This window comes from Pinus tabuliformis, chromosome 6, assembly GCF_031772625.1.
Source record: "Pinus tabuliformis cultivar Carrire ecotype Pingquan chromosome 6, CPIR1, whole genome shotgun sequence".
Taxonomy (NCBI): Eukaryota; Viridiplantae; Streptophyta; class Pinopsida; order Pinales; family Pinaceae; genus Pinus; species Pinus tabuliformis.
This window is the reverse complement of record NC_142292.1, coordinates 295,202,552-295,228,928: the sequence shown is the minus strand read 5'-3', so window position 1 is coordinate 295,228,928 and position 26,377 is coordinate 295,202,552. Positions and strand designations below refer to the sequence as shown.

Here is a 26,377-nt window from a genome sequence, read left to right as displayed (position 1 = left end):
CATAGCATATTCTCCCCCTAAACCTGTGCCAACTGTTCACTGTCAAATCTAATCATTGCATATATCAGTAAGGATCATCAAGGCATCATCATCAACTAGTTATATATCAAGTCATCAACAACTTATGAGGGTCAAAATCACTTCTAAGTAACATCCATAGACTGTAGTCATCAATCATCTAGACAGAAAAGATAATTGATAATTGTCTGAACCATATCAGACCCTTTTTCTCTGAGTCTGTCCTACTGCATCTTCATCAAACCAACATATACGCGATTGTGTAGCTTCTAACTCGCGTATATATGCGACTTGTATTCATGATAACTGCATATGAGAATTAGAACACTAAAATTTCATACTTTCAGTTCCTCCTGAGTCTGTTCTGTCTATATACTGAGTTATGCCACATTTTTCTAACTGTAATTCCTTCTTCTTCCATACCTTGGAGTGTGATGATGTTTGCTCCTTTTGGTATGTTGGCCGAAATTTTCTCTTGCATTCTTTTGCTATATGCCCAAACTTGTTACAAGCATAACATCTTATATGTTTCATATTCCTTCTAAAGCAATCAATGGCTTTGTGACCAAAAATATTGCAAGAAAAACAATGTCCCTTAAAGCACTTGGAAGTTGATGATCTTTCTCTGTGACGGCTATTAGCTTGAACCATTCTACTTCTGCATCTTGTTGCAACATGTCCAAAACTATGACATATCAAACATTCAACATTATTCATCATAGGAAAGAATCAATTAACACTTCCATGGTTAGGAGTAAATGATTTTTTTTGAAGACTTTCTTTCCTTGGTTGTTGATGGGGTTGACCTCTTATGTCCTTGTTGAGCATTCCATATTTTGCATTAGAGTTCCTTGCTTCAGTTTGTGACCTAGATTCACCTTTAACAGTTTCATGAAAACCAAGACCAGATTTGATGGTAGGAGACCTCTGACAACTAGGAATATCATCCAAAATCTTAGTATATCTTGAAATCGTAATAGTTTATCTTTTCTTCTAATTTACCTTTTAAGATATTTACTTCAACCTGATATTGCTCTTCCTTTTCCAGATATTGCTTCTTCATGATTTCTTCAGCCTTTCTTCCTTCTTCCACTTGTTGCCTTAATTTGAGAATCTCATTTTCTTGTTCTTCATCTGCTTGAGGTAGTTCCTCATTCTGCTTATTTGAATTTTCAAGATCTTCCTTTAGAGAGACCATCTTAGCTTCAAGACTTTTATAGTAACTGGATCTTTCTATAAGTTTCTTGATTGTTGTATCCTTTTCATTTACTTCATTTCTCAATGATGTCACTTCATCCTGCAGCCTTTGACATTGATCTTCCTTTTCCTTGTACTGCTTCCTTACTTTGTTTCCTTCCTCCAACTGAGCTTTTAACCTGGTAACTTCTTCTTTGTAGGCACATTATGTTTTATCAATTAGATCTTTTTTATCTCTGATTATGTCTATGAGCTTTTTAAATTTTGCCTCTATTCGATTTCTTTCTCTTTCACCCATAAGAGCAAATTCAATTGTTTCGCTATCACATTCATTATCTTCAAATGAACAGAGAAATGTAACACCAAAGGACAACAAATTCATACCTGATAATTCTTTTGCTTGTTCATCTTCATTTTGAGGTGATTCTAAATCTGAAGAGTTTCCTCCACATAATAGCCAATCGTCTCTCCCACTGTCACAGTTCCTTTGAGATGTCTTCTTCTTTTGAGGTGCTTTCTTCTTTTGCTTCTTTCCCATTATTACTACAGATCTCCTTCAAGAGATCAAGCTTCTGCAAAAGGACCTGCTCTGATACCAATTGTTGGGAATAACACTGAGAACGGGGGGGGGGGTGAATCAGTATTTACAAATTAATAACCTTTTCATTTCATAATCAGATTTATATACTCTACTTCAGCGAAGGGAACTCGTGTGTGGACTCAATTGTTCTTAAGGAACCCAGAGTATATCCAGTGAACTTATGATTTAGTTAATTCATCATATGTTGATCTTTAATCAGTGCATCAGTACTTTATTAAACATTAAACAGTAACCATGTGCAGTAATAACAAAATAAACCATCACACATAAGCAACACACATGAACATCAAGATTTAAGGTGGAATCCCAATGTGGGAGAAAAACCACTTATTTTGTTGTCTCTGTCTTCCTTTTAATATAAAGAATAATCTGATTACAATCTTGTACTGTTGCAGACTCACACCAGTGCGTAGGCACCCACTTGCAGAAGGCTACAACCTTCTCTCGTTCTCTAGCTTCTACTGGAGGGGAGCTACAACCCCCTAGCTCTTGTACTAGACGATATGTTTACCAATACGTAGGCGTCGGCCTACAAAAGGCTCCAACCTTCACTCATTCTCCAACTACTACTAGAAGGGAGCTCCAACCCCCATGGCTCTTGTATTAGCGAATATGTTTACCAGTACGTAGGCGCCGGCCTACAGAAGGCTACCACCTTCACTCATTCTCCAGCTGCTACTAGAAGGGAGCTCCAACCCCCTGGCTCTTGTACTAGCGAATATGTTTACCAGTACGTAGGCATCGGCCTACAGAAGGCTACCACCTTCACTCGTTCTCCAGCTGCTACTGGAAGGGAGCTCCAACCCCCTGATCTAATGACCAGCCACTACTAGCAGGAAGCTTCGACTTCCTCACTGAAGGCTCCAACCCTGAGACTAGATACTCCTAGTACACATCAACACAATATGAAGGCCACATTTCATCAAATTTTCATACTGGACCCATCAGTAGCATTGAAGCTCAAAATTAATCACCACTGCAATACAACCATCAAATACATCTACATCAACAAATAACTGAAACTCAATCATCAATCTCTGATATAGCTGAAACCCAATCATCAATCTCTGAATCAACCAATCACTGAAACCACAATGAATCGACACTTAATCAAAATTCAACCAATCAACTGGAACAGATAGATCAATGTAACCAGTACACAGATCTGAACCCAGAACACTACATCAACAACCAGAACCAACTGCAACCTCAAAAATCATATGTCAGAATGTATACGCTACTTCAATGAAGCCAACCTGCATGTATACGCTACTTCAATTAACCCAACCTGCATATACCTCTAAAAGTACTGAATCATAAAACCTCTGAACCAAAACTGTACCAACCAATGACATTCTGAAGATCGACTGTCATATTATAGAGTTTTAAATAGATAGCAACAAGGATCACCCTTCTTACTCAATCAAACAATCAACCGGAATCAATCTCCTTATACAATCAATTTTACTTTCAAATCTAATGAAGACATCATTGACAAACAACAGTAAAACAGCAGCACTAATCAAGTAGATCAGTCACCCCTGAACAGCAAGTTTTTCTTCTACATACGCTACTTGGAAGTGTCGAACCAGTGTGTATACACGCCTTCACCAAGGCGATCCAGCGTAGAGATCTGCAAATAAAAACTTATAACTTCGCAGTTATTCCAGACTTCAGATATGCCCATATCATAGCATTTAAAGGACAAAACTTTGTTAGCACTCAGATCTAGCCTATCCATTATCAGATCACATAATGATAAGTCATTAGGATCCTGATCCATCATTAGATTTCATCCATCATCAAACACTCAGGTGCATACTTAGTCCAGATCAAGCAAAGCATCAGAAACCCATAACGTGCATAACTGCTTTTGATCTAACACTTCATAAGATATTCATTCCTTGTACACTTAGCCCTTTGATCTTCTCCTCCTCATATACTTTTAGCCTTTCTCAATACCTTGGACCAAAACAACACTTAGAAACTATGGTATTCTTAGACAATATCAAGTAGTCGTTATTCCGCTCAATATTGTGGGCTAATACCATGGTATTGACCCTTGGTATTCTTTAACTTTAATTTACCTTAATTTTCCATCCCATACGCGCTTTTCCTCTTGTGAAAGTGCGTGCATATGTATATGCTATTTTTGTACAATGAACCCGCTTGTATACGCTCTTTTTGTACAGTGAACCTGCATATACAACTTAACATACCTGAAAACATTCTTTTTCCTCAATTGCTTGATTATGATCTGTAGTCCTTTGTTCCATCATCATGTTCTTTTGTACTATTACTCTATTACCTCTGAATAGACCTGTTATAATGTGATTTTCCATATTACTTCTAAACTAATTCCTTTGAACTGCCCTGCATTTTGTCACATCTGTAAACACAACTGCCATGCATTCTATCACATCCTGTTTATACTTTTATCAATTAGTTCATTCATCAAAGAACAACTCTTATCAAGGACAACACACACTAACAATCTCCCTATATCAAACCTTTAACCATTATTCTGATCCATCATTTTATCACCTTTGATATCTCTCCTGTAGATTCATCTAGTTACCATATACAAGTGAGTTGTTCTGCTACTAGTGGGTTGCCGTCAAGTACAACACATGCATCATAATGCCAACAACCTTCAAATTTCAGTCCTTGGCTCAGATTTGTACTTTTCAATCCTTCTATAAAAGCCCTAGATTCAGTACTTAAGAGACTTTAATCTTCAATCTTCTTCACTTGAGATGGAGACTATCCTTCCTCAACTCGGCTTGATGATCCTTTTCGAAATCTGCCTTCTAAAATACCTCAACCTTTTATGTAGTAGACAGTCCTGAAATCTCACACATGTGGAGTGTACTTAACCCAAAAAGAATGCCAAAGACTTCGCTCTTCCTTTCCTTCTCTTCGTTGGTTATGAAGCTCCTTTCCTAGTGATTCTTGCACTTCTTGCACTCCTTTCCTAGTGATTCTTCACACATTTCCTTCCCAAGAACTTTCAAGCAAAGTTCCTTCAATTATTATCAACCACCTCATATTTCATATGAGGACATATTATGTTGATTTCATCTAGACAATGTGTGACTCATGCCTTCCTACATCCCTTCAAAGGAGGAGATCATGCTCTCGAGATAGAACATTTATCCATGTTATCCTATCATGCTTCTAATGATTCCTATCATGATAGTTATATTCCATAACAGAAAAACAGAAACTTGAGAAGAACTAGGTGAGGAAAACTTATCTCAATAATAGTGGAGATCTTTTACTTCCTCCTTGAATTTCTTCTTTTCAGCTTCTTCCTCTTCTTTAGTGATATGGGCTTCTTCCCTTCTTTGTTTTTTTGTCCTTCTTGAGCTTAGGATAGTCTCTCTTGAAGTGCCCATATCCTTGACATCCATAGCATTGGATTTGAGACATATTGATCTTCTTCTTTTTCTGAGGACCAAACTTGCCAAATATCCCTTTGCTTCTTGACACGACAACAAATGTTTGACCCTGCTCATTTGTATCACTTTTTGCCTTTAACTTGTTTTCTTCACTCTTGCATAGTGACCACAAATTATTGAATGGGATAGCTTTCTCCTCTTCATAGGCCTTTGATACAAGGTTTCCTTGTTCATCAGTTAGAGCATTTAGAACAATGGTAATCATTTCTTTATCAAATATCATCTCTCCTAGATCTTGAAGTTGATTCCTTATTAGAGATGCTTTTGTGAGACATGTAGATATCACTTCATCCTTTGATACTTTCAATTTGCACATATCAAATCTCAATGATATTATTTTTCTTGTCGTGCTTTCAAAGAATAATTCTACTATCCTATCATATATTCCTTTTGATGTCTCCAACTCTGCTACATATGAGATGAGGGAATCCTTGATGGATTCTATAAGGATCCTTTGAGCTCTTAGATCTCCTTGCAAAATGAAGTCATTTTACTATATTTAATTTATAGAAATAAAGATACTTACTTGTCAAGTGAAGATGAATTCTTCAACTTGATCCCTTTGTTGATGATGATTGATGATTTCTTGATGATGACTTGATGCTTCTTAGATAATCTTCTTCAAGAATAAGGATTTCCTTTTGAGATGAAATCCTTTGCTTCAAAGAGAGGGAGATTGTTTTGATATCTTTGATGATGACAACGCCTTTGGTCTATGTTAAAATTGGCAACTAGGGCCAAACTCCATGTGGGTCATCTTATTTATGGCAGTTGATATCTTTATTGGATCCCTCTCATTGAGAGTTGTAGGATTGATCAAAAGATCATCCGATTCCGATAAGTATTTATGAAGATATGAATTTATTTAGATTATGGACAAATTGTCAAGTCGGCCAGCAACTTATGTAGGCTCAGAAGCCCAACAGTCATGTCTATTCAACCTCCACATTTTAATATAACTAGAAGAGGATTTGAAGTCATTTGTCACACACATATACTCTTCATGTGATCTCCTCCTCTCCATGTCTTGGGTTTTTGGTAAAGGAGAGACACCAAGAGTATACGCTGGCCTAAGATGATGCCCTAGCTGCAGTATGATGCCCTAGCCGCAGCCAAATGGAGAGCTCTAGCCGCAAATTAAAGGAAATCTATCTACTGTCTTGGGAGCTCCAATACGGAGTCTAAAGAAGCCCTAATCCGTTGACTAAAGGAGGCCCTAACTGTCGTTGAGAGGAGCCTAATCCACAGCACGGAGGAGGGCCTTATACGCAGGTCAAGAGGAGACTTAAACGCAAGTCCTAGCCGTCTAAAGAGATATCTAGCCGCAGTCAAGAAGGCCCTAATCCACAGCAAGAGAAGGAGCCTTAAGGCAAGAAGAAGGGTCTCTGTTTTAGGGCCACAGGTTAGGGTAACTTCAGCAAAGAAGGGAAGGACGTTAGGGTCATTCTCATGACTGTTTTGAAGTGCAAATGAACAGCATTAAGGCCACATTACCGGAGTCTACTTCTGGGCTGTTTGTAAGGGTATTTGTGGCAAGGTTCATCTCTATCTTGGGCAGCGGATTGCACAGAAAACACTGTGGATGGACTGAGCCTTTTTAGTGGGCTGTTGGGTGAGTATAGGGCTGGTTCTAGCCTTATATTCCAGCGTTTGACAACAGCTAGGAAGGGAGATAATACCGCTGTCTATTATGCCTGATCAAGAAGCTGTGCTGAATCTGATGGGTGTAAATAGGGTGCAAAACAGACAAAGTTTGTGCAGTGATGAGGTTGTTCATGAGGACAGTTTAAGGTGACCTATCTAATAAGCAGTCACAGCTAGAGCAACAGCATGATGTGGGCAGCATGATGATTAAGAGTATAACGTACAACTCAGCAGTGAAGCAACATGGTGCAGCTCAAAAACATGGTATGATGTTGCAATATGATGAGGTGTAGCATATGGACGAGATGCAGCACAATGACAGGTGAAGGAGTCACCTTGGAGAATCAGTTGATGCAGCATGTCTTCAACTAATCTCATGTAGAGATGATCTATTCTCTTATCTAAGTCAAAGTGTTGACTTATGTTGTAATTGTACTTTCTCTCTCTCTCTGCTGAACTATTGAAGAACATAAAAGAAGAATTGACAAAGGGTTTCCCCACATTGTGGTTTGTCCCTGGCTAGTGCCACATCTTGTGTCCTCTTGTCTTGGCTTGTCTTCTACGAATTATATTTATGTTCTATCTACAATTTACTTTAATGCTGATGTGATTGCTAATCTGGAAAAGATATTGAGCTAACTGTGAAAATTGAAATAAATTGCTCTAGTATAGAACATACCTAAAATTAACATGGTATCGGAGCAAGGAACCCCAAGTATGAAGAATCAAAATGTTGTTTCTGATAAAGAAGCGTTATCTTGTATTGGCCCTCTCCTTCAGATTCATTGGGAATCTGGCTTATTGATTGTAGTGCTTCAAGGCACTTCATCGAATAGATGGGTGCACTCTCTAATTTGGTAGAGATGGAAACAATTGTGGGATTATACTTGGAGTCGATGCCACCTATCCCGAAAAGGGTGTAGGGAATGTTACCCCTCAATTAAATGAGGGTAACTCGATTGATTTACAGAATTTCTTTTATGTACCTGATCGCAAGAGGAACCTGGTGTCCATTTCAGCAATGGAAGTCAAAGGTTTCAGGGTGGCACTCATCGATGGAAAGGTATGTGTTTGAAAATAGAATTTTCAAAGATGTTTTTGAGTTCAGGGTTGTATCAAGTTGCAAGAAGTCCACTGGAGACCATGTCCATTGACACATAGCGCCGAAGGTCTGTAAGTCAGATGGTGACAGGGATGCCTGAATTCCAAAAGAGCATGAAAGTACATGTCTGAGATGTACCAAAGAAAAATCTTACAAGGGGACCATTCCCCTCATGTAGCAGGTCCACAGGTTTGGAACAACACGAGGAGTTTGAGATTCATGATCGGGAATCTCATGTATACAGGTGGAAGAAAGCCCTCTATGACTTGAAGCAAAACTCCCCGGCATAGTATGAGAGGATTGATAGCTGTCAGATGAAGCTGAGATTCACTAGGAGTGAAACCGATCCAAACCATTACCCGAAGGTTGTGGATGATAGACCTCTCATACCGGCACTTATGAGGACAACCTATTTCTGACAGGTGCAGACCTTCTCATTTGCAAAAGTAAGAGGGAGTTGGATTTCGAATGTGGAATGATAAACTGCAAGTCTGTGACTACCTCGAGGATATTAACTTTCAGAAGTTATATGGTAGTGATGTCGGACCAGATTTGGGAAATGCCTCTAAGTTTCATAAACTCATTCGCATTGATGTTTTGGTGAACATTCGTCCGAACATATGTTTTGCAGTTAGCATGGTGAGCTCATATTTGGTTGAGCCTCACTGGATTGGTGCCAAGAATCTTTTGAGATATCTTCGGGGCACAATCTCTCATGGATTGAAACACACTGCCGGAAATATGAAACTGCATGATTATTTGAATGCTAACTGGGCAAGCAGTGTGGAGGAACACTAGAGCACTTCTCAGTGTTGATTCTCTTTGGATTCTGCTTCGATATCATGGATGAGCAGGAAGCAAAAGTCGGTTGTTATAAGCACCGCCGAGACCGAATACATAACTACGAGTATGATCTCGTATGAAGTTGCCTGGTTGAGGAAGCTCTTCAGTGAGCTATTTGTACACATGATGAATACCACTATGGTTCTCTGTGACAACCAGAGGTAGGATTCGATTATTGAGGAATCATGTATTCGATGATTGCTCCAGCCGATAAACATCAGATACTACCTTATCTGGGATATGGTAAGTCAATGAGCCAGGAGGCTCCATCACATTGAGACTAATCTACAGGTCGTAGACATTTTGTCAAAGCCCCGAGTAAAGGTCAAATCTGTGACTTTCCCGAACGACTTGGAGTCGTCGAGAGACGCTTGTAAAAGGGTCCTGCATGTTGCATACATTGAGCTCTGGGAGCTCTAGGGGCTTGGGATACTTACTGGAGCAACATAAGACCACAGGGTGACTCACCCTCCCCTGGTGGTGCACTATGGAACAGGATGATTAGTTCTCCTGTGGGCCTGGATGATGTGTTCTCCATGGCGATTATGGAACAGGATGATTTGTTCTCCTGTAGGCCAGGATGATTAGTTCTCCGTGGCATCCACTAGACAGGATGATTCGCTCTCCTGTGGCCAGGATGATTAGCTCTCCTGTCGAGGCATCCTACCCATGCAGTCTGGGACTCATGGGGAGTACCTCTCATCTGATCAATAAGCAGGGAAATGAGGCTAGGGACCATAGTAGTACCGATGGACGCATCGTTGTATCTACCGTATTCCCTATGCTAGGATGACCTTCATTGATCTGGGATCAATGATACTGGTCTGGGATCAGTGAGAGTGGTACACCCTCTGAAACTGACTTCGGGTCAGTAGATTGGTCTGGGACCAGTGAAAGTGGTACACACTCCAGACTAGCTTCGGGTCAGTGGAGGATGGGATGAGACATTCTCGATTTATTCTTCTTCTTCGTAGCTAGAAGAGCTGAGCAGAGCTAGCAGAGCTGAGAAGAACTAGCATAGCTAGCATAGCTGAGCAGAACTAGCAGAGTTGAGCAAAGCTGAGCTGAGCTGAGCAGAGCTGAGTTGAGCTGAGCAAAACTAGCAGAGCTGAGCAGAGTTAGCAAAGCTAGCAGAGTTGAGCAGAACTAGCAGAGCTGAGCCGAGCTAGCAGAGCTAGCAGAGCTAAGCAGAGCTGAGCAGAGCTAGCAGCGCTGAGCAGAGCTGAGCAGAACTAGCAGAGCTGAGCTGAACTAAGCAAAGCAAAGCTGCGCTGAGCTGAACTGAGCAACGCAGAGCAGAGTAGTGCAGGGCACTGATGGCAGAGATAGTACAGTCGGACATATGGATCAGCGAATGGAGTTCTCCCTAGTTGAGAGGGAGCGTTAAAATTGGCAACTAGGGCCAAACTCCATGTGGGTCATCTTATTTATGGCAGCTGATATTTTTATTGGATCCCTCTCATTGAGAGGTGTAGGATTGATCTAAAGATCATCCGATTCCGATAAGTATTTATGAAGATATGAATTTATTTAGATTATGGACAAATTCTCAAGTCGACCAGCAACTTATGTAGGCTCAGAAGCCCAACAGTCATGTCTATTCAACCTCCATGTTTTAGTATAAATAGAAGAGGATTTGAAGTCATTTGTCACACACATATACTCTTCATGTGATCTCCTCCTCTCCACGTCTTGGGTTTTTGGTGAAGGAGAGACACCAAGAGTATGCACTGGCATAAGATGATGCCCTAGCTGCAGTACGATGCCCTAGCCGCAGTGAATCTAACCGCAGAGAGGATGATGCCCTAGCCGCAGCCAAATGGAGAGCTCTAGCCGCAAATTAAAGGAGATCTATCTGTTGTCTTGGGGAGCTCCAATACGCAGTCTAAAGAAGCCCTAATCTGTTGACTAAAGGAGGCCCTAACTGCCGTTGAGAGGAGCCTAAACCATAGCATGGAGGAGGGCCTTATACGCGGGTCAAGAGGAGACTTAAACGCAAGTCCTAGCCATCTAAAGAGATATCTAGCCGCAGTCAAGAAGGCCCTAATCCACAGCAAGAGAAGGAGCCTTAAGGCAAGAAGAAGGGTCTCTGTTTTAGGGCCACAGGTTAGGGTAACTTCAGCGAAGAAGGGAAGGACGTTAGGGTCATTCTCATGACTATTCTGAAGTGCAAATGAACAGCATTAAGGCCACATTACCAGAGTCTACTTCTGGGATGTTTGTAAGGGTATTTGTGGCAAGGTTCATCTCTGTCTTGGGCAGCGGATTGCACAGAAAACATTGCGGATGGACTGAGCCTTTTTAGTGGGTTGTTGGGTGAGTATAGGGGCTGGTTCTAGCCTTATATTCCAGCGTTTGGCAACAGCTAGGAAGGGAGATAATACCGCTGTCTATTATGCCTGATCAAGAAGCTGTGTTGAATCTGATGGGTGTAAATAGGGTGCTGTAATAGACGGAGTTTGTGCAGTGATGAGGCTATTCATGAGGACAGTTTAAGGTGACCTATCTAATAAGCAGTCACAGCTAGAGCAACAGCATGATGTGGGCAGCATGATGATTAAGAGTATAGTGTACAACTCAGCAGAGAAGCAACATCGTACAGCTCAGGAACATGGTATGATGTTGCAATATGATGAGGTGCAGCATATGGACGAGATGCAGCACAATGACAGGTGAAGGAGTCACCTTGGAGAATCAATTGAAGGAGCATGTCTTCAACTGATCTCATGTAGAGATGATCTATTCTCTTATCTAAGTCAAAGTGTTGACTTATGTTGTAATTGTACTTTCTCTCTCTCTGCTGAACTATTGAAGAGCATAAAAGAAGAATTGACGAAGGGTTCCCCACATTGGGGTTTGTCCCTAGCTAGTGCCGCACCTTGTGTCCGCTTGTCTTGGCTTGTCTTGTGCAGTTTATATTTATGTTCTATCTGCAGTTTACTTTAATGCTGATGTGATTGCTAATCTAGAAAAGTTATTGAGCTAACTGTGAAAATTGAAATAAATTGCTCTAGTATAAAACATACCTAAAATTAACAATCTATCTACCCTTAGATGAGCCAAGTTCTTCCATTCTTGAGTGGAAATAAGGTCCTTTTCTTTGATGATGTCTTGAGCGAGAATCCCAAAACTCCTTTTGGTGAAGGCTTCTTCTTCGATCTAGGGTTTTGACACTTCTTTGCAAATCTTGACTTCAGGATGATCTTCTAGGTTCGCTTTGATGCCTTCCTTGATATTTTGTCTTTGAATGCTTGAGTGTGCCTCGATGAGATGCCCTTCCTTGACTTTGTCACCTTAGCTCTGATACCATGTTGAGAAATCAAGGGCATCAAGATTAGGTGATTTCTCTTCTAATGATCACTACTTGTGAATGCTTTTTGGTTCTTAGATTAGGGTCTTCTTTTACTTCTGTTATTATAATGTTCTTCTTCATCAAACAACTATCAATGCATAAACCATAAAGAGAAAAGAGACACAAAATGTAGGTTATCAGCCATGGGCCAAAACCTCTTCCACTTGAGAGGAAAATCCAAACGAATTCTTCTTCTTATAGAGACTCCAATTGACGAATACCATGACCAAGACCCTTGACCTAATGACCTCTCCAAGACCAAGACACAAAGCTTCCTTGTTCAACTTCCTCTTCCTTGGGTCAATGGCAGTCAAACTTCTTCCTTCTCCCACTGCTTCAGCTAACCTTCAAATTTCAGTCCTTGGCTCAGATCTGTACTTTTCGGTCCTTCTATAAAAGCCCTAGATTCGGTACTTAAAATACTTTGATCTTCAATCTTCTTTGCCTGAGATGGAGACTATCGTTCCTCAACTCGGCTTGACGATCCTTTCCCAAATCTACCTTCTGAAATACCTCGGCCCTTTTTGCAGTGGACAATCTTGAAATCTCACACGTGTGGAGTGTACTTAACCCAAAAATAGACCGAAAAATAATGCCAAAGACTTCACTCTTCCTTTCCTTCTCTTCGTTGGTTATGAGGCTCCTTTCCTAGTGATTCTCTCACTTCTTATTGCAGACTTCTTCTTGACCGAAAATTTTGTCACTGAAATGAGGCCGAGCTGCCCTATTTATAGTGTTTGCCCATCAAATAAGCCGTCCTGGACTATGGGTGAGCTGACATGTCCTTTGGTGTAGATCCATTACTCCATCTTGAAGTTGACTCGATGAAGGTACTTTAGCTTGCTCTTGGAGGGCCTTTCACTCTTTTAAGAACTCATACAAATATGTAACATGCCCAAGAAGGGTCCTTCATACATGACATTGACTCAATTTGACTTTATGACCAATCCTAGGGGCTCATAATGGGAGTTGTTACCCACCATTTTGTGGGTGATATCCCTAGGAGAATTTTTTCTCTAAGATGGTCCTCAACCGGCAGCCAGCAGCCACCAACTAGCTCATTGTACCATTTCTCCGCCACCTGAGCCAGCCATGTGGTCCCTCACCCATATGCCATGATCATATGTTTGAAGGTGGGTCTCCTGAATCTAAAAGTGAGCCTTTTCATTTGGTAATTGAGTATTGTAGTTTGCTTATCATGGACACTTCTGGGAATGGATTAATGGGGGGATTCGGCAGAAAGAATGGGCTAGTTCTCTGCTCTTCTCCCCTAGACCCCTTTTGAATATTAACCTTGGATTCTAGTCCAATGGGATCTCTTTTACTGACCATTTGGCTTTAGGGATGGTATTTCACGGGAAACCCTAATTTTGGTTGCGTGGTCCTGTTGAAATTTCTAAGTCTAACCCATTAGAAATTTTCATGCACTATCTGGTTTATTTCACCTACCTATTTTATTCTTTAACAAGTTATTTCACCATATAAATACTGAAAATAAACACAAATGCAGTCTCAACCATCTATAGATCATCAGCTGAAAGAAATAGACAAACACACAAGGGACACCGTTATTTTTGGACAATCGTCCCCAGAAAAACCCAACTTCGGAAAATCGGTGCAACAGTTCTGAGGGTTTTATTATTAAGCAACTTTCTTGAGTACAACTGGGTGCCAAACTGGCTCACCCTACAGAGAAATCAATCTGGCAGTAATACCTCTCTTCGGAAGCAGATATTCGGCAAGTCTGCTCCACGAAAATCTCTTCAACACCTCTTTGAGGCTCTGTGTCAACCCTCCTGGCCTTTGCGTCAGCCTGGAACCCTCTTCGTCAGCGCTCTGAGGCTCTGCGCAAGCTCTCTAGCCCTCTGCGTCACTCACGCAGACCTTGGTAACCTCTGCGCAATCCCTCTGACCCTCTGCGTGGCTCCTGTTGGCTCTGCGTAGCCTTCTATGCCTCTGTGTTGGTCCTTCAGCACTATCTCTGCCTCTCTGCTATGCACTCATTGCCCCTCGCTACAACTCTGATCACTGGTTTGATTTCTCTTAGAAAACCCCGCTCCAGAAAATCGAACTGACTAATCAACTTGGTGTGTTCTCCAACTGACCCTAAAGCCTCCTCTTATACTTTTCCTGTTGGTCCTTCAACGGCTGAAATTAAATTTCTAATCAACGGCTAAGATTAAATTTGTCTTGATCCATGACTTTTGGAACCTTCTAACCAAGTTTTATATTAATACCCATTAATATTTTATTTTTCCTAAGTTTAGACTTAGGAACTCCATTAAAAATATTAATTATTTTAATATCTCCCAAATCGAGTACAATCTGTCCAAACCATTTCTGGGTCTTGGAGATCTCATGTGCTTTAGCCTCTCCACCAATTTTCATGGCTAGAGCACATCTGATGCTACCCCAAATCAACAAGTCCCACTCTTTCATCCGCATATATTACCCCCTTTCCATTCATTATTGCCCCATTCATCCTTTCTCCCACCTGGGTCCACATAGGGCTAGCTCTCCCCTTCCCCTTGCCCACACCTTGGTTCAGGCCTGGAATGATTCCCCGGAGGTTGATGTAGCTAAAAAGAAAAATAAAAGCATAACTGGCCACATTCAACAGGGAAATGTACCACAAAATGCAAAAAATGGTTGGGATAACACATTTAGCATGTGGGCAAAAGCCAATACATGAGCAATACCCCATCATCATGGCCATCACCCTATTCCTATAGGTTCGATGAGCCTCCTTCATCAAATAGGAACCCATGATTGTCTCAATCCCTGGTGGGCAATGAACCTCCCTACCTTAAAAAGGGGTATCCACAGCTACATCTCATACATCGTGCTCTTACCCTTTAAGCCCCAAGTAGTTAATCAAAGAAAAATCATAAAAAGGCAAAAGGCATACAAAGAAGGGTGGAAAAATCAAGGCTGTGGCACCTCATATACCACGATTGTTCCCTCCTATACATTATAAACCCAAGTGTGAGCTTCCCTTTTATTAACTACCCTTACACCCCATCATTTGGCCCAATGTTGCCCCTTCTCATCCCCTACTTCATTCACCTCTCTATCACATACCACCACCTTTTACAGGATGTACCCTAAACATATTATCGCCTTTAGAAGTAGAAACCACCTAATAGGACACTTGGTTAACCCCATTTGGAGTTTGGGAGACATTGGCACACCCCGAAGCCCATTATGGAAAGGAAGGCCATTATGAAGCCCCCACCTATGATCCATGATTGGTAAGCTCTTTTACTCGACTTCTCTAATGACTTGTTGTACTGGAAGGTTAGGGGATGCATTGGATCTTATGCAGGATTGCAGACGGTCTCCATCCTGGGTTTGGTCTCCCTATACGGGGCCCTAACCCTCCAAGGGCCACATTGGCACATGTATGGTGTGCATTGAGAGCCACGGGCCTCCACAGTAGTAGACAACAATCCATGAATCCCTGAGGATGTTTAGAGATTGCTCGAGATTCACCTATTGGACGAAGAAGATGCACTTGGTTCACCTCTGCCCAGCCAACCCCATGGATGTACCATGCACTTGGCAGCTGACACAGACTTGTAGGATCATGTGGCATCACCTACACCATCATCAGAGCCCTTACAGATGATCTACAGGCATTTTCAACTCATTTGGAGACCCATGAGGTTATTAGTGTGCCCCCACACCCACTGGGAGCACCACAGGTTTATTGTTTGGAAAACAAGGGGCCAACCCCTTGTCCATCACTTTTTAGTGTCCTATTCTTCATTATGGCACCTATGGACCTCATCAGGCCTTTTGGAGGGCCTTACGACATGTATCATTTCTCACCTGACCTCTCAAGAGGCTTATTATTTCATTTGTGAGCTAATTTGGTGGGCTTGTCACCATAAGTTAGCTTATTAGCACATTATTTTATTTTTGGGGCTTATGTAGGCCTAGGAGACTAAATCAAACTCCTCATTAGTGTATAAATACAAGTGAGATGAGTTCATTTGCTCATCATTACTTTGGATTGGATCTCCTTTCTCTCTTGAGAATTTCCCACTTTTTCTTGGAGGATGAATTGGAGCTTTATGGAAGAATTTTGATGTTTGGATTTGGTTTATCTTATCTTGGAGCTTCTCTATTGCCAAATTGTGGATGGTTGGATATGTTCTATTACATGTAAGTACATGCTTTTAATGCTATTCTTACTTTACTTTGTCATATACATTGGATTGGCAATTTCGTTATTTTTAGGGCTAATTGTTGCATGCATTTACTGCTTAAATTGTTGAATTTTGTCTCTATATAGCATCTCTCAATTTATGGGCCATGTAATTTTGAATCAAATTTCCTAGGGATAATTCTATCAACGAATTCATCTTGATAAGCCATCACCTTTTGCAAGTCGAAGTACAAAGTTGTAAGGTTGCTTCCCTTTGCCCTAGAAGACAAGCGAAGTAATCATAAGGCCTCCTTGACCAAGAAGCAAGGTCCTCATTCATATTTATCCTAGACTCCATTCTCCCAAGACTAAGGCAATGATCAAGAGGTGGTCAATCAAAAATCAACTTACCTTCTTCTAGGTCTAGCCAAGTTGGGTCACCTAGCTACAACACCACCCAAAAATTTTGGGCATATCCAAAATATTGGGTACCCCAATACTCTCCCCAGGCTACAAGGGTTTCGATCAGTGTTGTGAAAATCGCGATAAATTCAAATTATCGCGATTTTTTCGATATGCCGATTTTATCACGATTATTATAGGAAATTATCGCTAGAAATTTTTTTTAGCCGATTTTTATGAAATTATCGTGATAAATTCGAAAGTATCGCGATAAAAACTGAAATAATCGTGGGGCTTCGCGGCAGCGAGGTTTTATAACGTTTTTTTGGTTTTTTTATGAGTTCATTTGGACAGTCGCACGCGGAGGGCAGAGGAGAGCTGGGAGACCAAGCTGGAGAGGGTTTGACGCTAATTCTAAGTGCTTAGAGGAGAAAATCAAAAGGAGACCACCGATTTCTCTATAAAAACAATATGTGGATTAATTTTTTTTTGTTTTCATTGTTTAAAAACATTGTTTTTGTATTTTTTCATTGTTTTTGGTTGGGTAACTTGGTATGGGCACCATTTTTTTTTGTTTTCATTGTTTTTAAAGATTGTTTTTGTATTTCTTCATTGTTTTTGGTTGGGTAACTTGGTATGACTATGGGAACCAATTTTATTTTTTTTTCATTGTTTTTAAACATTGTTTATGTTTTTTTCATTGTTTTTGCCATTTGGTTGGGTAACTTGGGTTTGGAATGGTTGGGTAACTTGTGTTTGAACTTTGGAATGGTTGTTTTAGGTTGGGTAACTTGGGTTTTCATTGTACAATGTAAAAATTAAAAATTAAAATACTAAATTGTAAATTTGTAACTTGTAATTTTGTAAATACTAAATTGTAATCCTTATTTTCCCATAGGTTCACAACTGCACCAAAACACCATTCAAGACTTCAAGTTTGCAACTTCAAAGTTCAAAAACAAACATGCCAAGGAAATTGGATCCTTTCTGGGAATATGGTGAACCTGATGCTCCGAATGATAGACTAAACTTGAGTTGCAAGTTGTGTGGCCACCCTATGTCCGGGGGGGTGTACAGGTTGAAGTTTCACCTTGCACAAATCCCTGGAAAAGATGTGGGGCCTTGTACAAATACAAATCCTGAACTCATCCAAAGAGCCATGAGAGCATTGGAAAATTTAGAGCAGACTAGAGAGGCCAAAGAAGAAATCAAAAGGCAACTAAAAAGGTCAGCTGAAGCAAGTGGCACTGGTTCTACTGCAGCATCAACCAATCCGATAGCTGCCACATCATTTTTTGTTCCTCGAACCACACCTGGTTCACAACCATCTATCACTTCAATGATAAAAAGAACTAAGAAAGAACAAGCTGACAAGTTGCTGGTAAAATTTCTCCTCTGGAGTGATATTCCTTTCAGCATTGTAAGGAATAATCCATTTTTCCAACCTGCTGTTGATGCTATTACTAGTGTTGGCCCAGGGTACAAAATCCCTTCTTATCATGATTTCAGAGGCCGGATTCTTCAAAATGAAAAGCGTGACTGCACCCAAAGATTAGAGGATTTTAGGGCATCATGGGCACAAACAGGATGCATTGTTATGTCAGATGGTTAGACTGACCAAAAAGGGAGAACCCTTATAAACTTCTTGGTTAGTTGTCCCAAGGGGACTATGTTTATCAAATCTGTTGATGCATCTGCACAAATCAAAGATGCAAGAACTTTATGTGATTTGCTAGATGTGTTTATTTTGGAGGTGGGTGCAGAAAATGTTGTCCAAGTCATAACGGACAATGCTGCAAATTATGTTGTTGCTGGCAGGATGCTTATGGACAAGCATACTAGTTTATTTTGGACACCTTGTGCTGCACACTGTATTGATTTGATGTTGGAGGACATAGGGAAATTTCCCTTTGTCAAATATATTGTTGATTCATCCAAAAGCATTACAAATTTATATATAACCATACATCTGTGCTTAACTTGATGAAAAGATTCACCAACAACAAAGAGTTGGTGCGCCCCGCCATTACACGGTTTGCCACCAGTTTCATATCTCTTCAATCCCTCTTGAATTCTATGTGGGATGTGAAGAGAAGGTTTCTTTCAGAGGAGTGGCGTGCTTTGCCAATGAGCCGCAAACTAGAGGGAGAGGCCGTATGCAGACTAGTTTCATACTAGGAAGACTTCTGGGCGGGAGTGCAAGAGGAGTGCGCCATTACTGAACCTTTGGTAAAGGTTCTTCGGTTGGTTGATGGTGAGAAGCCCGCAATGGGCTATTTGTATGAGGCCATGGACAGGGCCAAAGAAGCCATTCGGGCCTACTATGATGGTAAGGGAGATGATGGGTTTCAGAGACAACTCCTCCTATGGGGAGTGATTGATGAACAATGGAACAACACACTCCATCGTCCCATTCATGCTGCTAGGATTTTCCTGAACCCTGCATTTTCTTACACGTGTGGGTTTGATTTTGATGCTCAGATCATGGATGGATTCTTATCCTGTGTCCAGAAGATGGTGCGATCTCCAGAACAACATATAGAGATCTCTAAACAAATTGAGACATATAGGATGGCAGGTGGCACATTTGGCTTTGACATGGCTGTCACTGATAGGACGATTAAAATGCCAAGTATTTTTTAGTTTGTAACTTTGTTTCAAATTTCATTGTCTCTTCAAATTCCATTTTTTTCTTATATTTATTTAAAATTTTATTTGTAATTTTGTTGTAGATGCATGGTGGAAAATGTATGGTGGCAGGGTACCCCTTCTGCAAAAGCTTGCCATTCGCATCCTCAGCCAAACATGTAGCTCCTCAGGATGTGAGCGCAACTGGAGTGTATTTGAAAAAATACACAACAAGAAGTGCAACAAGTTAACACTTAAACATTTAAAATATTGCAAATTTCCAAATAAATTTTTGAATTCATTAAACAATATTTTTTTTATAATTATTAATTATTATTTCATGGTCTTTGTATAGGTTGGAGTCCCAGCGCCTTAATGACATGGTCTATGTCTACTACAATCTTCGATTGTGGGTGAGGCAACTTGAGAAGACACCTGATGTGGAGGCCATCTCATTGGATGGGATTGACACCACTGCTGCATGGAGGGTTGAGGCCGAGAGGCCTCTCATGGAGTCTGTTGATGATTGGTTAGTGCAGGATGTAGTGGAGGGGGAGGAGGAGCAGGAGCAGGAGGAGGAGGAGGAGGAACAGGAGGAGGAGGTGACACCACCTGCCCGGGCTACCACTGCCACCAGTAGAGGACGTGGTCTACCTCCTATAGCTCCTACTTCTAGTTCTTCAGCTTCTAGAGCACATCAGACTCCACTGCCATCTCCACCAGCATCTACATCTAGAGGGAAAGGGAAAGCTGTGGCATTTTCTCGCAAGAGAGGCAGAGGAAATCAATAAGATTAGACTTTAGTTATTTTCTTCATTTTATTGTATATGACATTATGACATGATGAGATACATTATCATATTTTTTGTTGATATTTTGAGGTTGAGTTGGGACTCAGGAGTCAGGACTTACTATTCAGGACATGATTCAATGTTATCCGTGATTTTAGCACTAGAAATGATATTAAACATCTTATATATTAGTTCTTTTATCATATTTATGTGTCAATGTATTTATTTTATGTTGTAGATGTTTTAGATATTAAAAAAAATGAAAAAAATGAATATTTTTGTACCAAACGATTATTTCCCGATTATTTCCAATTATTTCCCGATAATTACGATTTTTTCCGATTTTTTCCTCACGCCGATATTATCTCGATAACGATTAATGCAACATTGGTTTCGATAAGGCCTTCAATCGGTTACTCTCCCCGCGACCATTCCTATCAAACCCTGTTGATGCACCCACTCACGCTTCATACATTGAATTCACACATCATGTTTTATCTCAGATATAGACCTTAGGATCGCATTAGGGTTTTGAAGGTCAATGGCTTCAGTGATGCATTAAGAGTCTCCCATGATTTTAAAACTCTTCTTTGTATGGTATGCATTATGATCATTAGATGCCCTATATTTCGACAAGCATGCATTCAATTTGGCTTTCCTTACGATTGACAATATTAGGGTTTGGGAGAAACCCTGGATTGTCAAAAGAGTGATCCCCTCCCTGTTGTTACCTAATTCGCATGCCTCTAGGGGTGCATTCTCATCGGCATTGCATGGCATCATGGTGAGATTCATTGCAGAACATTTTCCCCAAGTTCTTGACAGATCCTTCACCTCAGCATGTGCGTAGGGTTTGTGAGAATTATATCTTTCCCTTGCATCCTTATAACCCTAGACTATGTAATTGAAGGTCCAACCCTGTTTTGAATTAGTACTCACTCTCTAAGACACATGTTAACAAATACTTCCAGGCATTTATCCTATAAGTATGACATCACCTTGGTCCTCATATAATAGCATGGTCACCTGCAATTAGTAGGCCCGTTAAGGTGCTTGAATGTTGAGTCGATTTCCAAATTGAAGCATGATTTGCTCAACCATACAATATATAACACCTTAATTTGGAATACCTGAAATTCATGTTCCTTTAGTGAATTATTTCCATTATTTTTTTGAGTTCCATCCTTTCACGTACAAAATATATTCATGTGTATGTCGGTTGGGTAAACTAATTGGTTTTGTTTCATCTTCTCTACAGGGGATCAAGGGAAGGTGGCTCAGATACACATCAAACGAGGCAACTTTATGAAAACTAATGTCAAATGCAAACTTGAAGGGTTTGACAACAAGCATACTAAAGAATGGAAGATTGTTTTGTTAATATATATATAGCAACCGACGTTATTCCCAATATATATATATATATAGAAACAACTCCACCATAGTCTTTCTCTCAACCTAAGCGCTATTAAAAGGAATAAGGAAAGCGCTCATTATGGAGTAATTATTAAAATGCCTCTCATTAAAGTGGTACAAGGATACACATCACATTCAAGAGTGGCGAGAAAGTTTATGATGGCATCAACGTTGAGTGGCCCAAATGATGCACTTGGAAGTGATATCAAACCATACCTTTAAAAGAAAATTGGTTCAAGCATTGCGTTGAAGAGGTTTTCTTTGACCACCAAATTTGAATCTACAAAAGGAATGCCAAGTCACAAAGGAAGATCGAGACTCCTGGCATAAGTGTACCATTGCACACAATCTTGGAACGGCACAATATAACCGAAGATCAGCGGAGCATGGAAGATCGATTCAACAATTATATTGATGGGAACACCCAAAGAATTCAACTTGTGTAACATTCATCGTGGTGGACAACTAGGATCAAAGGAATATGTGTGGAACAGATATGTACATATAGGCCAGCCATTTCCAGAACTCAATGACATCTGAGTTGTTTTCTTTTGGATTTATGGTTCACAAAGTTTTATGGTTTGTTTCGGCTCACATCTCAGTCTCGTTTGCATTAAAGCCCGACCAAAGCCATGACCTTGAGATTTGTACCTTGAAAAGAAGTAGACAAGGAAGAGAACTTGCCCAGACCCAAGGAGCTAGTAAGGCCTATCTCTTGATCAGGAGTCAAAAGGGAGACCCATGACCATGAGGTTTGTCCTTGTCCTTGAAAAGGAGACCAAAAAGCTAAGGAAACCAGGGTGAGTCTGTAGGTCTTGTTCCGAGAGATAGATTGATGTATGAAGGGATGGAAGGAAGGCATAGCCATACATCCATTTATTTCAGTTTAGTATGGTCAGTTCAGTTAAGAGAAGACAAAAGCACAAAATAGGACCTTGTCAAATTCCTCATTATCGGACTTAGCCCTTCAATAGCCTGCCTTTTCTTTTCATTAAACTTATCAAGGATAGGTACCAAGCCAAGAGAAAATATAGCATGGCGCTTATTTCAAGCAAGATAGGCGTAAGACAGAATAAGGTAAGGCATATTTGAATACTTTTAGGGTCACCACCAAGATGAACTATAGCATAGCATGGAATGCCTTCGGACCTTTCAAGACCTTGTTTGTCTATATACCGATAGCCTTATTCTCTGGGTGGGATAGCCATATTATTTATCTGGGGCCAATAGCCTTATCTATTCGATGGAGGATCCTCATATATAAAGAAGTGGATATCTTCCTTCTTCCTTGATTAGTTACCGTCGTTTCATTGGTGAATCCATTGGGGTATGAGCATGTGGAAACACTTAGCGATGAGCAAGCCTGCTTGATAGGGCCCAAGTTATCAAGTCTATGCCAGCGTAACACCTACCAATCAAACCTGTTGCTCAAGAATGGGAGAGTGAGATTCACGTACCATCAGATATAGGTGTCAAATAGGATGTTTAAAGGAAACATGATGGAAACCCGTTCTAGTCTCTCACATGAGCGCAATTAAAAGAAGCGATTTTAATTGATGCACGTTGTAAAACGATTTCCAGTTATGAGCCAACTGTGAAAAATTATGCTGCAGTGATTGATTTATTCCTCCTACTTATTTAAAATAATAAGTTATTTACCAATGCTTCAGTAAATATCAAAATAAATTCAATTGCAGACTTCACAAATTATGAACTGAGAAAAAAGCAAGAGAAACACCAGTGCATGAACAATCACATTGACACACTTGTTTCTGGACAATAGTCCACGGAAAAAACCAATGCGGGAAAATCGATGCAGCAAATCTGAGGGTTTCTATTATTGGCAGTAAATTTCTAAATACAATCTGGATACCCCAGAGAAATGGCAATCCACTTAGAGAAGATAACGGATAGAAAAATAGTGAAAATTTTCTCACACTGAATCTAGAGATTTTGGCACTCGCCCCAACTCCTGGATGACCCAACGCGCAGTCTATGCGTAAGCCTATGCAGTCACTGCATGGCTTCTATGTGGAGACTCCCTCTGACTGCGTCACCCTAGCTGTTGTTGCGTCTGTTGCTGAGAAATCGAGATTTCACCTATCAATCACCCACAGTGATTCCTGACACTGATCTCTGTTATCCCCCAGCAGTTCTGCGTCAACTTCCTCTAGTTGTTGCGTTGTCCCTCCTTCGCACTGCGCTGCCTCTTTGATCCTCCACAGTCTTCTCTGAAGTATATTCACTGGAACTGGAAATCACTTCCTTCCAGTACTGCCTCTGATCCTCCACTGTCTTCTCTGAAGTATATTCACTGGAACTGGAAATCACTTCCTTCCAGTATTGCCTTGGTCCTCCACTGTCTTCTCTGAAGTATATTCACTAGAACTAGGAATCACTTCCTTCCAGTACTGCCTCTAATCCTCACTACTTGATCACTTGTTCAAATTCCTTAGCCAACCCTGCCCTAGGAATATTGAACTGACTAATCAACCCTCTGTGTGTTTTCAAATGAACCCCAAGCCTCCTTCTTATACTTTTCTTGTTGAGACTTCAACGGCCAAGATTAAGTCTCTAATCAACGCTTATGATTAAAACTTAATGTGATCCGCTTTCTAGAACATTCTCACCCATATTTTGATTAATACCCATTAATACTTTAATTTTCGTAAGTTTAGACTTAGGAACCCCATTAAAAATATTAATTATTTTAATAAAATACACTCCGAGTGGAATTTCACCAAACGGTTTTGGGTTCTTTAAAACTCATGTGCCTTAGCCTCTCCACCAATTTTCATGGCTAGAGCACATCTGATGCTACCAAAAACTAACACCAATGATGGGCATGAAACAAGACCACTCCAGGAGGAAAGCGCACCCTGTGTTCAAGTTTGACCATGCGACTTTCACAGGGCATTGTTTTGAATATGACTAGTCGCATGATCGCGCTTGAGGGAGCAAGCAACCGTCACGACCTCCCAGATTCCGCGACCTCGCGATCCTGCCTATCCTATGACTTGCATAATTGATATGGGATGTGAATTACGTATGATTTCGAGGTGCAATATCTGCCTCCGTTGGCCACATTTCCTACCATAAATCACAACCCAAGCCTGCGACCTACTGTCAGGTTCTGGCATGCCCCACATGATTTTATCATACACAGGTCTTGCAGTACATTCAATTATAGAGTAAGGAAGTGAATTGCATTTGATCATGAGGTGGAAAAGTTTATTGTGTTCATCACAAAAAAGTCATATTCAAATGCTTACCTTCCCTATATATATATATATATATATATATATATATATATATATATGGTCATACAAGAGGAGAGACATCCACCACAAAGCAACTATTGGATTTCTTCTCAAACTTTCCAAAAACCATTAACAATTTCAATTGAGAAGGACAAAGCAAAAGAGTTTTTCAGGCCACACCATCCTCTATTCTTGATGGGATCAAATCCACACTATGACACTACAACCTTGATGATGATCGCTGCTTGCATGTAGTATTGATGGGGTTGCTATCACACTAACCATTTAATTGTCAAATCATCATCATCAACATATTGAGGTGTTGGGAATTGAAGCAGGTTAATTGATGCTTCTTATATATACATTCAGAGATCAATGTTGTAATGGATAGAGACTAATTTTTGGGAGAAACATCATTGACCAGGGAAATATTTTGCTAGACCTTCTAAGTTACATTAAGCACTATTATGACGATGCAAATGTTACTCAGAGCCATGATCTCCAATACCGTCAAAAGACTTACCTTCAGATAGAAACAACACAAATGAAGCTTGTAGGCCAAAATAAAAGTGAAGGGACACTAGGGAAAAGGACAATCAACAGTAGAGCTATATTCAATGCCCATTCCACAGTAGGCCCATGGGAAAAACATTGATTGAAGAAGCGCAGGGAGACTATAAAAGCCACTCTCTCTGAAAGCACAGTGGCACAACAATTGACCACACAAGGGTCTAAATTAGTTATTTATTAATGTCATTCTTTCAATTAGTTGATTGTATTTCCAGTATCTGTAAAGTATGTCTGACCAATGTTATTCGCCTGCAAGCAGAAGGAAGGAAGCAAGATGTTGGATTAGGGTTTCTCATGAAGCTTGCATAACTAGGGTTTCCTCCAACAAGCAAGATGGTCCCTTACAAGCTCCAAGAACCTTTCAATAAACTCGAAGGCACATCACCAGAAGATGGATGAATGCAAGTGAGGCATACTGGCAAGAAAATATGCTTGTTCCAGGACCGAGCATCTGCATCATTTCAACATATGGGCAATAAGCATTCTAGGGTTTCCAAGAACCCTCTACATCCTTCTCTCTCTCCTTCATTGTAATGTAAACATCGCTATTAAAATTGGCAACTAGGGCCAAACTCCATGTGGGTCTACTTATTTATGGCAACGGGTATTTTTCTTGGATTCCTCTCGCCAAGAGGTGTAGGATTGATCTAAAGATCATCCGATTCCGACATGTATTCATGGAGATATGAATTTATTTGTGTTATGTGACAATTCGTCAAGGTCGGCCAGAAACCAAATTACCCCCACTTGTCCTCCACGTTTTATTATAAATAAAGGTTCTTGTGATCTCTCTCTTCATTTTGTTTTGGGTTTTGATGAAGGAGAGATCTAGAGGGAGTGCCCTAGGCTCTACGTTGCCCTAATGAAGAAGCCCTAACGCAGTCAATAAAGAAGCCTTAACGCAGTCTTGGAGGAGCCTTACAAGCAGCCATGAAAGAGTCT

At 40.5% G+C, this 26,377-nt stretch overlaps 1 protein-coding gene across 3 annotated transcripts in view; it reads right to left on the bottom strand.

Annotated features, from left to right (window-relative positions):
• LOC149258492 (alpha/beta-Hydrolases superfamily protein) overlaps positions 1-26,377 on the bottom strand; it is a 323,185-nt gene that overhangs the window by 180,615 nt on the left and 116,193 nt on the right. The gene's annotated exons all lie outside the window — the stretch shown is intronic.